This window comes from Lissotriton helveticus, chromosome 1_1 (assembly GCF_964261635.1).
Source record: "Lissotriton helveticus chromosome 1_1, aLisHel1.1, whole genome shotgun sequence".
Taxonomy (NCBI): Eukaryota; Metazoa; Chordata; class Amphibia; order Caudata; family Salamandridae; genus Lissotriton; species Lissotriton helveticus.
Window position 1 is genome coordinate 1,002,434,352 of NC_136057.1, and position 13,714 is coordinate 1,002,448,065.

At 44.6% G+C, this 13,714-nt stretch overlaps 1 protein-coding gene across 2 annotated transcripts in view; it reads right to left on the reverse strand.

Annotated features, from left to right (window-relative positions):
- Window positions 1–13,714, reverse strand: part of KLHDC10 (kelch domain containing 10) — a 291,780-nt gene that overhangs the window by 7,046 nt on the left and 271,020 nt on the right. The gene's annotated exons all lie outside the window — the stretch shown is intronic.

Genomic DNA, 13,714 nt, shown 5'->3' on the forward strand with positions numbered 1-13,714 from the left:
AGAATAGGCCTTCATGTTGACCAGTGTTGTTGAGCCTCAAAAATTACTGATGTTATCGGTGTTGGAGTTGACATAGGAATTAAGTTTCTCTGCTCCCCGGTGATATTCGTGAAGGTACAGTTTGAAAGTGTTGGGGAGTATCGTCCAGAAGTGGAAGACGTGTCCATATGATGTCTTGACCAAGATCTTTGTGGTTAATGAGGACGATGGCGGGAGCACATGCAAGATGTAGAAGTGCACCTTGGGCTGTGTTGATGGCACCTAGAATGATGACGCAATCTGGAGGAAGATCTGGGTCTTGGAGAGGCTGGTGCCGGTTGAATTGGATGCAGTGGAGGCGGCCATGGTAGCGGAGGCGGAGAAGACTGTGCTAGTGGTGGAGAACATAGTTGAACCCCTGAAGAAGGGAGATTATGTTCAAGAGTACTCTGAATCTGGGGAGAGACAAAAAACAGTGAATTAAATAGTGTCACAACTTTTAGTTGTAAATGTTTGAGGAAAAAGACCACAATTGGCCAAGGTCAATGCTCCATGGTCCTGTCAGCAGGAGCCGGAAAAAAAAAAATAACTGAAGCAACTGCCACCTGCTCAGCATGATGAGATACTGGTGGTCCCTAGGTTCTTAAAAGGTACAGCCTTTATTTTTAACTCATATAAAGACAACCTAATGGGCTACTCTGTTATGCTTTCCTTCCCCTCTATGGTCTATCAAAAAAGGGCTTGTGGCCCGAAAAAGTGGATACGACTATAGGAAGGGTGAAAAACTCACAGGGGAGAGCTGTGCACCTTACCAATCATACCCCAAGATCCCGAAGCATTGTAACAAAGGTCTCAATGTTGTAATGTGATAAGCATGCACTGTATTGATGTATACCTACGACTGTGCAAAAATAACTGACACCCATAACTGTAACTTTACCAAACACACTAAATGTAATAAGGAGTACTTGTATTTACTTTTTATATGTGCCAATGTAATGTGGAAAAATAAAAATATTTTCAACAAAAAAAAAAAGGGCTTGTGGAAGATGTATGCGGCTATATTAAATCATGAAATTATACATGTATATAATTCTCCTGGCCCCTTTTTATATACAAGATGAAGAATTGGGCCATTGTAGCCTGGTTATATAGGCTGCATAATATTTATCTTTCTTAAGTGACTGCACGCCTTCCTGAAGAATGCAAACATATACACTTAAGATATAGTGTAAAAACGTGCTCCGGGGTCCCAGTGGACGGGACTATTCAGTGCTTAAGACTATAAATGGAAATCTCCTACGAGAGAACAAAGTCTTCAAAATAGTTAAAATATCAATCATAAACGCAGACTAGCGTCAGACAAAAGACACCATATTGTCCGAGACATGTCATTTAGCCTAAAAAATGTGCACCACAGAATATAAAGCATGATTATTACAGAAATTAAACATTACTACGGGCTTGGGAATCTGAAGAAAGATGAACAGTTTGGAAACATCACAAGAAGTAAAAGGGAACATGGCTGATTTAAGAGTAAGTACCCTACTCCCGTTTCTGCTAAACTGGGTTGATTTAAGTAGCAGCAAACACTAAAATGAGCCTAAAACACACCAAACGCTGAGGCCGGTTTTGGACTGCAAATACACACACATCTTACAATCTACTTTTAAAATATGAATGCATACTCTATCTGATAATTATATCTTACAGCTTGAAGATTTCCAGTCGACCATTATGTGCAACACCCTACCTTATCATATAGGTTTATCACCTGAATGTTATCCTGGGGAAATTGAATACTAGGTCTAAGGTTAGTGTTTTTCAATTCTACTGAATCTAATAATTGCTTTTCAGTGGAAACCGGGTACAAAAATATGAATTCTGCTGCATTTATACTGCTTCAGAGCACTGTCTTGCAAAGCTAAGTACTATTCTATTATCAGTGCAACTGCTGTGCCATACTTGAGACACATAAGCCACCAAATATGTCCTTGTAACCACCCAGAGGTTCTCTAAGCCCCCTGAATCTACTTCCAGGTCCCTGTCCGTGCCATTTGGCGAGCCCTGCTCACCTCATCTGGATTCAGTTTTATGTTCTCTGCCGGCTGCTGTGCTGCATTTAATGGCAACATGTCCAGCTCTTTCTGCACAAGAGGGAAAGCATGCCAGAACAGTGCATATAGGCCAACAACTGCACACAATACAAAGATAAAGTAGCTGCCGCAACTCTTACACACGCCCGGTGGACCACAACAGTCCCAATATGCTTTCAACTAAACACAAGCCTGGCACAAATCAATGCTTAGCAGTCCTCACACCCACTTTCAAATAAAGACAATATTCAATAGGCTTGGTCCAACAAGAAGGAACAAATAGAGAAGGAAATAAAAGTTTCACAGAAGTAAACATACCTTGCTTGGTGGTTGACTTATATTTAGCAGTTCACCTACCATGTCACACTTTGACTTTAGTCACGTGACCTACACAGTCAAACGACCAACGGTCTTCCGGGGGCTCTTTTCTCTACGACCGCAGCTGTTATTTCATACAGTGTAGTTTCCAGTCACCAAAAGTCATTCTGCCAAAAGCATGCATATCAATTCCTCTGCAGGCTTCTCCCTCTATGACCAGGCACAGCAGGCAAGTCTACAGATCACACGTTAACTATCTGTTACTAGTGCATTCCTTTCTTGGTGTCCTTAGACAAAGAACAGCACAAAAACAGACCTTGGCTTGCAATAACGGAACCGGAGATGTAGTCCTTACTCCAAGTCGTAAATCCTCTTTCAGCATATCATTGCCCTTTGATTAAACAAAATAGCAGCAGGATGGTGCATTTATTAACCTTTATTCTGCTGAAATCAAAATTTAATGAGGTGCAAACACACCTCCAGCCAAGCACATCCTTACATGGGTGGGAGAGGCCTTGAGAAAGTGGAGACTGTCTCTCACTAATAGAATGGGCAGGGAAAATATAGAAATAATGGAAAGTTACATGAACTAAAATGTAAAGAAAAGATAGGAGGAATGGGAAAGGAGGAAGGAGAGTTGACAATTGGAAGGACAAGGGAAAGACGGAAATGGTTATTTACAAGCACTGGAAAAAACGCACTGATAAACAGATTTTTGAAAACACTACCAAAGAAGGACCCAAACTTGCAACAGATTAAAAAGGATAACAGGAAAGCCTAGTTATAACCCATATGTAGAGTCCTGCCTCTGTGACTCCAGGACATGCCTTTGACCTCAGCTTAATGCAGCGTGCGGAAACTGCAGTAAAAGGCACATAATTCAATGTCAAAGCAGGGCTCACAACCTGTTGCAGCCAATGACAATCCTTTGCAAAGGCCAATATCAAAACTATAATTTCTGTGATGTGTCTTTCTTCCTGGCGAGGGAATGTTGAGGGCTAGGTGTGGGAACGCGAGGTGGAAGAGGGTAAGAGAAACGTATTGCTGCCATGTTGAGGGCAAAGATTACTCACATTTGGGGCTAGAGATAAAGAAAACTGAAAAGTGAAACATGGAACCTAGTCAACAGCACTACCCATGAGGTCAGAAGATTACACCAGCCCAGCAGCATGTGAACTACCCAGGAGCACAAATATCGAACTCACAAAAGAAACCGTGATCTCCACAGCACCAACTTGGCCTACATAAGAGAAGCATGGACCATGTAGTAGTAGTCCCAGTGCTTTGAAACACACACACACGTACACAGTTGCTCACCACACGTCCCTAAAGACTGCCAAATTGTGACCAGGCTTAAGGTGCTGCCTGGCGTTGAAGTCTGGCATCTGAATAGATTCACCCAGAGCGTGCTTCAGATATGCATATCTTCCACTTTGGACCCAAATAGGGCGATAGGCCCCTGCTGCCATCCTAACTTTAGGCTGAGCAATGGACAATGTAGGTGTTCAAAAGAAGTACAATTAATTGTGTCTGCTTTTGATCCTCTACTATGGTCCTACTACTACTCCTGCAATTTAGCACACTATTGTTGCAGCCTTCACTTTTAACCCCTTCGACGCTCATGACGAGCTGAGCTCGTCATGAGTTACGCCTCTCGTACACTCATGACTATCTCAGCTCGTCATGTAACGCGGGTTTTTAAAAAATGCCTCGCACAGCGGGAAAACCGCTAGCGCGCATGCGGTTAAACTGGTTTAAAAAATGTAATTAAAACAGGTATTGGGCTATGACTATCAGCTGCACCAGGGATTTATTTCTAATGGCTTCCAACTGACATGCAAGCCCTTCTCTTCAATTACCTTTCACTCCCTACAATCACATGCATATATCATCTATCCATTAACAACTGTACATACTAACCACTTGTCTCATACCAAACCTGACTCACCACTATCATATACACCAATACGTTGCCTGAAAATGAAAATCAATATATCCACCAAACCTAAACATTAAGCAAACCACCAAACTCCTTCAAATGTCAACAAAGGCACTCCCAATCTCATTCAGACTCTAACACCAGATCAGTCTGCAATAAAACTTCCTACATAACTGAACACTTAAAGTATCAAGCACACAGTACGTTGCACTGCTATTTATGAGACATGGATTGCCACATACAACTTAGCCGCACTAGCTGCCTTTCACAATAACCTTGCTACTTATGACCCACCTCGCACACTTCTCATTCCCAAGACAAGGGAGGACGAGTATTCATTCTATACAACAAACCTCTTATTCCCCATGTTACAACAACCCAACATCTCTATCTTTTCAATGCCACTACACAACAAATATTTAACTTGCAAAAGTCAACATCAATCAGGATCTGTGGAGCGCGGCTGCATCACCCGTGAAGGTCTAAAGGCAGAGGGAGATCACGCTGCCAGTTCTCATATTGGTTGAACATCCAGCTCTTGAGGTCCTTCATGAACTGCTGGAACATAATGACAATCTACCACCCTCATGGACCACATGATGCTGCTGCTCTGGAACTTGGCTCCAGATAGGATACATTATCATCTGGTTTTGCAGGGTACAGGTCTGGATAATTATCCATGCGTGGATCAATATTATAATCATACCGCTGATCTGTAGGTAAAGGGTCATTGTCGTCATCATCATCATCCCCATCTCCTAAATCAGGCTGTGTGTGAGGAGATCCCTGTGGTGTTATGTGTAATGGATCTGATCCTGGCAGTATTGGTAATGGTGAAGATGGTGGAAGGGAACTTGTAGCAATGTCCTTCTTAAGGGGGATCCTGTATCCAGTGTCCTCTGAACTAACTTTTGGCTATGATATGTCCAGTGTCTGGATTGATGTAAAGCTTTTTCTGCTTGGGATCTAATCTGTCCTTTATAATGTCCAAGATTGGTTCCAGCGGATCTTAAATATCTTCTTTGGATTTCGGCACCAAATCCGAAAGTTTCGGTGCCAAACCGGACTTGTCCTTCTTGCCCTTGGAAGTGGAAGGTTTCGGCTCCTAAGCGGACTTTTGTTTCAAAACAGAGGATTTTGGCTCCGAACAAGATTTGTCTTTCGGCGAAGAATATTTCGGGTCTGAAGATGATCTGTCTCGGCTCAATCCAGAGACAAAAGGCTTCACCACTTGTTTCGGTGCCAGGCCTGAGGGAGGGGCATCAGAAACTTTGTTTCAGTACCGACCAAGGCCTGCGGCAGAGGTGGTGCTGAAGCCTTACATTTGGTAAAAGATAGTTTTTGGGGTACGGGGGTTTTGGTACTCCTGATACCCTGTCCTGCTGGAATGTCTACTGACTCCAACTCGATGTCTAGGTCTGAATCGGTTTCTGGGACAGAGAAGCCCTCCTGTACCGCAGCTGCCACTTCTTCCTGTTCGGATTCTTCTTCGAAGATATTAGAGTGTGCAGAGTCCCTTGGCCCTGAATTTCTCTTCGTCAAGCCTGACTATCGCGAAGTCTATTTTCACCTGTCGTGTAGTTCCTATAAACCTATATAGGATCTGAGGGAGTAGACAGATTGTGGGATTTGTGTCCAGACTGATTCCAGACACCCCCACTGGCTATGTTCGCCTGTATACCAGCTAGCTCACAGTGCCACTACAAACCTCTAACCAAGGAGAGGTTAGTTCTTGGCAACTATCGAACATGACAACGCTGTCCCATCAGGGATCAGGGAAACCGTGCGATACTTTTCGCTCAGTCACTCATGCTCATTTGTCTCCGAGAGATACACAGAATAAATGGTGGTGACGTTTTCAATAAGCATTTATTGAACCAGCGTCATTCTAGTGTAAATTAGGTGTGCTGAAACAACTATTTGACAGAAACAGATATAAATGATTATAAGCACCAACAGATTAAAAGGATTGCAGATTTGAAACCCTCTAGGATAAAGTCAACCCCATTACCTGAAGTGGTAGACTGTGGGATCCCGTCTTGGTCTCGAGATGGACACCCCGCAAGGGATGTCAGACCAGAGTGAGCTGGAGTGTCTGCATGCAGGAACCTTAGCGTCTTGCGTCCGTCAGCATGGAAGTCCTTTTTCTCCTCTCCCTGCCTCAGCAAAAATATGGTGTTTATATACCCAAAGTTGTACCCGCAGTGGATCTACCTTGTTGTGTCATGTCGGACTTAGGATGACGGCCGAAATGACTCTTATACATAGTTATTATGCAGGAGATGGTAGTCCTGCTGAGTTTCAAAGAATCCTCATGCATAATGAAAGATGCTAGTTTTCAGAGAATATCCCACGTCCTGTTAGCAAGACCGTAACTAGGTAAAAGGTCAGTCCCAAGACCGTTATGTAGTGTAATAGCAGGGTAAATACAGGTGAGAGGTTGGTTGCTACCTGAGCCTATTTGGGGTTCCTATATGAAACATAACAGACAGGTCTCGCAGTCTTCTTCCTTGTGCTCCGGTGATAAGCACAAGTTGCAGACCGTCAAGGGTAGAGTGGATTGCACACAGAGGGTACCTGAAGGACTGTTTCGAACCGGAGCGCAGCAATACATGTCCAAACCAGATGGCGGAAAAAAAACAATCTAGCAATGGAGTCGATGCCCATGTGCACTATCACCAAAAGGAGGAGTCATCTTACCTTGCGACTAGGAAAGGCTTCTTTGGAGATAAACAACTTGCAAACACCCCGACCAAATACTGGATGGCCGGAGTATGCAAAGCATGTGTATCTACAGCACACATGCCTCGAACAAACACTTCATTAACGGAAACTAGTTCCTAACTATACCTTCTGGCAGCCGCCAATAGGATCAGGCAGACAGACAGACCCACACACACACAGACACACACAGACAGACAGACAGACAGACCCACACACACACAGACACACACAGACAGACAGACAGACAGACCCACACACAGACAGACAGACAGACAGACCCACACACACACAGACACACACAGACAGACAGACACACAGACCCACACACAGACACACAGACACACAGACCCACACACAGACACACAGACACACACACACACACACACACACACACACACACACACACACACACACACACACACACACACACACACACACACACACACACACACACACACACACACACACACACACACACACACACACACACACACACACACACACACACACACACACACACACACACAGGTCACCAGTTTTAGTTCGGACCTAGTTTCCATAGGAAAAGTTTTTTTGTTCTGCTAATAACTTTAGCTTTGTTTAATGAATGTTCACAAACTTTTCAAAACCAGTTTGCTGCTCACTTGAAAGTTTCAGGGGGCGGGGATTCGTCAAGCAGGGTCTCACAAAACACGTTTTACCTCTGCAATAAAGCTAGATCTTGGTCCAGAACGCGCGCTTTTTGTGATTTGGTGTAAATCAGTTCAGTAATTTTTGAGATATTAAAGGAAAAACAAATATGTATATCTTGGGACGTGAATCCTATGCAGACCCCTTGTGAGCCGTTCGCGAATCCCTGCACCAACAGGCCTGCTGTGATTGGCTGACTGCAACCTGAGTCGAAAGTTGTGGCCGCCATTTTAGACATCTGCAAACTGTCTCCGGCAGCAACAATAAACATGAAATGTAGGGGATGGGAAGAGATACCCTGACCCCCCCCCTCCCGAGTGTAATATAGGGCTCTGTGAGGGTCCCCCTGATCAGTGGAGGCTCCTCCGCTAAGGCAATGGAGCGCCACCCCACTGCCTTGATGCAGCAAAAGAATGGAAAAATAAATGATAATAAATAATGTTATTATCATTTTATAATGTCCTCTTGCTGCGGCAGCTTGCGTGAGGGGGCGGGCGGGAGAGCAGGGGAGGAGGGTAAAACACTCTTAAGTGACTGTTAGGTCGGCCCTCTTGGGCCGCCCAAAACAGTCATGCACACTTTCAGTGTTCTTCTGTATGCTGCATTACAGCCTGAGTGGAGAACATACCCACCCCTCCAGCCCCCAGCTGAGCACCGTGTCACGGCACGTGTGGGAGACCTGGCGCCTCAGATTCCTCCCAAGAAGGAAGAGGACGCAGGAGAGGCGGCGGCCAGCCAGCCGGCCTGGCGGTAAGTGGAGGTAAGTGATTTATTTTCCTTTTTTTTTTACCCGATAACTACCCGTCGCTCTCCGCCCCTCTGCTGATGGGCAAGAAAATGCCCTGAACTGTTCTTTTTCCCCACATGCAAGGATTCACTAATCCACTGTGACGCCCAGCATAGCCCCCTGTGTTACTTCGCAGCGGATCCGTGAATCTCGCTGAAATGTAAATACACTCACTCAGACACTCAAGGACCCTCTCACAAACCCACTCAGACAGTAACACCCACTGACAGACCCACTGAGATACTCATACTCAGTGACTGACCCACTCAGACACTCACATATCCACTCACAGATCCCCCTCGGACACTCACACATCCACTTAGATGCTAACAGCTAATCACTGATTCATTCAAACACACTTCTGCACCTACTCTCAGATCACACATACACACCCACTCACAAACCCGAACACTTATGCACTCACTTAGATACACACACACACAGCTACTCAGAGGAATTGGCAGATGCAAAGAGTCCAACACAGGGTCCAAGTCACTGGAAGACCTACCCAGACACTAACACCCCCATTCAGTCACTCACAGACCCACATAACCACTCGTACACCCACAAAACTACTTACACACCTATATAGCCACTCCCACCCACTTACAAACCCATACAGCCACTCAGCCATACAGCAGCCAATCACATAACCAATCAGACCCATGCCGCCATTCACAAACCCACTCACACTGCTACTCACATACCCACTCACAGACTGAGTCACTCATACACCCACTTACCAACTCACAAATCAACTCACAAACCCTCAAAACTGCTCACACATTCAAACACCCATAAAACACACACACAGACTCATACAGCCACTCACACACCCCGTAACTGACCCATACAGCTACTCACACACTCACCTTAGACCCACAAAACTGCTCACACCCACAAAACTGCTCACAACCATATAGCCACTCACAAAGGGTACAGTTAGAAAATAACATTTTAAAAAACTTTCGAAATTCACAAAAAAAAAAAAAACAGGTTAAAGGGACATTATAGTTAGGAAATAGAATTTAAAAAACCTTAAAAATTCACTTAAAAAAAACAAAGGTTACAGGGACCTTATAGTTGGGCTCAGATTGTACACGCACAAAATCCTAGAAATTCAGCAGTTATAGTTACCTGAGCATATTACATGGCTCATGACCTGGTCAGTGACATCACTGATGACATCTCAAATGACATCACTGATGACATCATCCATTGATTGGGAGTGTTTTCTAAAAGTGTGTGTATATATATATATATATATATATATATATATATATATATATCTCCTTGTATGGGTCAACCAGGCTTCTAGCTATAACAGCTACTATATCCATTATTAGTTGCTGCACAGTAGTAAGACTCCAATGCTGCCAGCATTTACCATGTACACTGCCAATCACACCTTTGTACGTAATCTACCTATATCTAATAAAATGTTCTTGAGTCAATAAGAAAATGTTACTTATCCTGTCATTTGTTCATAGCGTGTAGCGCTGTAGATTCACATGCTCTTCAAACCTAGTTTTTAGTGTTGCACCCGGATGTTTGCAATTTGTTGCTTTCATCAAAGTTGTTTTTAAGCCACAAGATCTATTGCGACTCCACTGTTGGTCCACCATGCACAGAACAAAGACGTCACCTCAGATTGTTCTCAACCCTGCAGGTGAGTTGTGTTAGTGGAGCAGAGTGTTGAAGACAGATCGCATGAGCTGTGTATTGTAGAACTTAATGATGTTGAAAGGAAAACATTGGTGTTAATCTAAGCCTTCCAGGAAGGAACATGCATTTTACCTCACTACACTCTAACAAAGGATAAGTAACAATTTCTGTCTGTAGCAAACAGTCGGACCAACAAAGTCTGCTGGTGTACTTGAATGTCAATACAGAAGTGTTTAGTGAACGTGTGGTGTTGGCCAAGTGGCAGCTTTACAGGTGTCTGCTAAAAGGAAGTTTCCTAAGAAGGCCAGAGTGATGCAATTCTTATGTGAGGAATGTGTCTCTGATGGGCACAGGCAGTGTACATTTGGCTTTGGCACAGCAGGTTTGAATGCATTTGACAATCAGCTCAGATAGGCCAGCTTTAGAGATGGGGTGGCCGTTTGAGGCTTAGGAAAGGCTACAGTTGCTTTGCAGATGGACTTTGCTCTGTCAATACAGTAAAGCACCATCTTACCATCTAATGTATTTGATGTCCTATCTGCTACAGAGTCTGGTGTGGTAAGAAGATGTGCATCTCAACAGTTTGATTGATGGTAAACAGAGAGACTCCCAGTAGGAAGTTGGTGTTATCTTTAAGGAATACCTTATTCTTATGGATCTGAATAAAAGTATTCCTCTATGGTCAGTGCCTGTAACGCACTGATCTATTGCAAAAAGCTGATGACCACTAGATAGGCCACCTTCCAAGACAAGAACTGTGACACAGGAATTGAGTGGTTCAAATAGTGGATCCATGAGCCATGCAAGGACTCATTCACGTTCCAAACAGGGACTGGAATAAAGCATGAAGGTATGACTCTTGAAGCATTCCATGAAGCCCATAGCAACAGGAATTAAAAAAATGGATGAATGCTCTGTTTTGCTCATATGCTGCAACTGCAGTTCAATGTTAACAGATAGAGGTATATGCCAATCTAGCTTTCTGCAAACTTAAAGGTAGCAGATAATGTCTATACTACTTTAACTCGTTTTATGTGCTTGTGCAGTAATGAGCAAACTGGTTCTACCTAGCTGGGTAACAGGGGCGTGTGGTGGGTTTATGCACCTGAAGCAGAATTAGCATACACTCCTTAAGGAATTGAGGTACCCAAACTCTAGGAACTCAGGGGCCAGATCGCTAGGTTGGAGTCCGGATACCCAAGCTGACCCCAATGCGAAGTGAGAAGGTCTAGCCTGAGTGGCAGTTTGGTGTGTGGGCACACCATCATCTACAGGAACGCAGAGTAACAGAGCTGCGTGGCCAAAGTTGGTGCTTCAAAAATGAGGGTCATAGACACTTATGTATTTTTCTTGACACATTCAGGTTAAGAGGGAGGGGAAGAAAATGGTAAACAAATATCCAGAACCAGTTAATCTATTGTGTATTGCAAATAGACTTTAGGTGTTGGTTCCTGAAGGCAAAGGTTTGGCATTTTGGGTTCACTCGGGGAATGGGTTTAAGAGAAAATAAAATAGATGGTCAGAGTACCCAATTGATGCTCTAAATACCCCAATCATCCAATGAGAATTTCAAGTGTATCCTAGGAATGGCCCCCAGAGTACAGACATACGCGCTACAGAGGAGCAGGCAACTCTGGCTACACTTAGTTCTCCAGACTTATCAGGGTCCCGGTTACCTACATTTGATACAGCTCGTACTTGATATGTGGAATTGATATTTTTACTTTGAGATGACCCTCTCTCTAGTCCCCGGGGCCAGTTATGGGATACACTTGAAATTCTCGTTGGATGACTCGTTTTAATTGAATTCTTTTAAGCCTCGAAAAAGTTGTGGAGTGCAACGAACACGTGTCGGCTGTCATTGAGCTTTATATGGAATAAAAACGAATGAAACCAACAACCTGGTTATATGTACATTTTTCTGATTGAAGCGGACTCTACTTGAACGGACCAGTTAGAGTGAAGGACCTTTTCATTGTGATTATGGTGGTGCTCTGGACATTCTTTAAACATTTTGTGTAGATGGGTTTTCCTCATATACCTGGCACTATTTGGATGACTTCGTGTCTTTATCTTTATTGAGCACACCTGCCCATTCTGGTGTTACTTATACTCTCCTGAAATGGTGTATGTGCCAGCACTGTTCTAGGGCCTTTGTCATCTTAGTGCTTGCTCACCCTTATCTGGGCGCTGTGTCCCTTTCTGAAATCTGCCAGCGAGGGGGCTGTACGTAGCAAAAGGGGAAGGCGTTCCAGGTCTTGGCAGCGATGCAGAAGAAGCAGCAACTGCTGCAGCTGTGACAGATGCAGGGGTGTGTGTAAGGGCGAGTGAAGAGGAGCGCAGGTGTCAGGAGGGTTCGTGGAAGTGCAGTCATCGGCTGATGTAGGCAGGTCTTACGTTGTATATGGCTTCGTAGGCGTGCGTGAGGATCTTGAACTGGCATCTCTTATGGATGAGGAGCCAGTGAATGTCTCCAAGGTGAGGGGGAGGGAAGGGCGATATGGCTCTTTGGGGAGGTCCAGGATGAATCTGGCTGTGGCTTTCTGTATGGTCGCGAGTCTTCAGAGGAGCGGGGAGATGCCGGCATAGAGGGTGTTGCCTTAGTCGAGCACGCGAAGTGTGTTGTAGCAGGAGAAGCCAATTGCGTTAACTTGACGTTTCATGGTCAGTTGTCTGTCGAGGATGATGCAGAGGTTGGTCGGTGTAGTTCCGAGTTCCGAAGGCCACCATCTGTGGTCCCAAGTGGAGGAGTTTCCCCCAAGATAAGAATGAATATGCTACTTACCAGTATGCATCTGTTCTTGGCATGTAGGGCTGCTAACATTCATATCTAGTGCATAGATCGTCGCCTAGTGTTGGGTCCGGATGATTGCACATTGTTGTCCTGGAAGAGTCTTCGAAGTATCACGAGATAGGTGGCTCCTCCCCTGGACTACAGTGCGCATGGGCATCGACTCCATCCCCAGATTGTTTTTAGCCATTGTGGCAGAGATGGAGTGAAACAGTGTACAGGATGTCCATGCTAATGATGAATGCAAGAGAGTGTCTGCAGCCGCTACGGGCACCGGGGAGGAGGGCGGGCGATATGAATGTTAGCAGCCCTACATGCCAAGAACAGATGCATACTGGTAAGTAGCATATTCAGTTCAAGGCATGTGGGCTGCTAAATTCATATCTAGTGCATAGAATACACAGCAGTCCCTCCATTAAGGGCGGTTGCCCGTGCCAGCTGCAGAAGCTTGAAAAAGTGTCTTGAGAACAGCCTGTCCTACAGCTGCTTGCTGTTTGGAATGCACATCTACGCAATAATGCTTGGTAAATGTGTGTGGTGTAGACCATGTGGCTGCTCTACAAATGTCTTCTAAAGGAATGTTCCCCAGGAAAGCCATGGAGGCCCCCAATTTGCGTGTAGAGTGCGCCCTTGGGGGTATTGTTAAAGTGCGTTTAGCCTTTTGACAACAGATTTGAATGCATTTAACAATCCATCTGGCTATTCCTGCTTTGGAAATGGGGTTG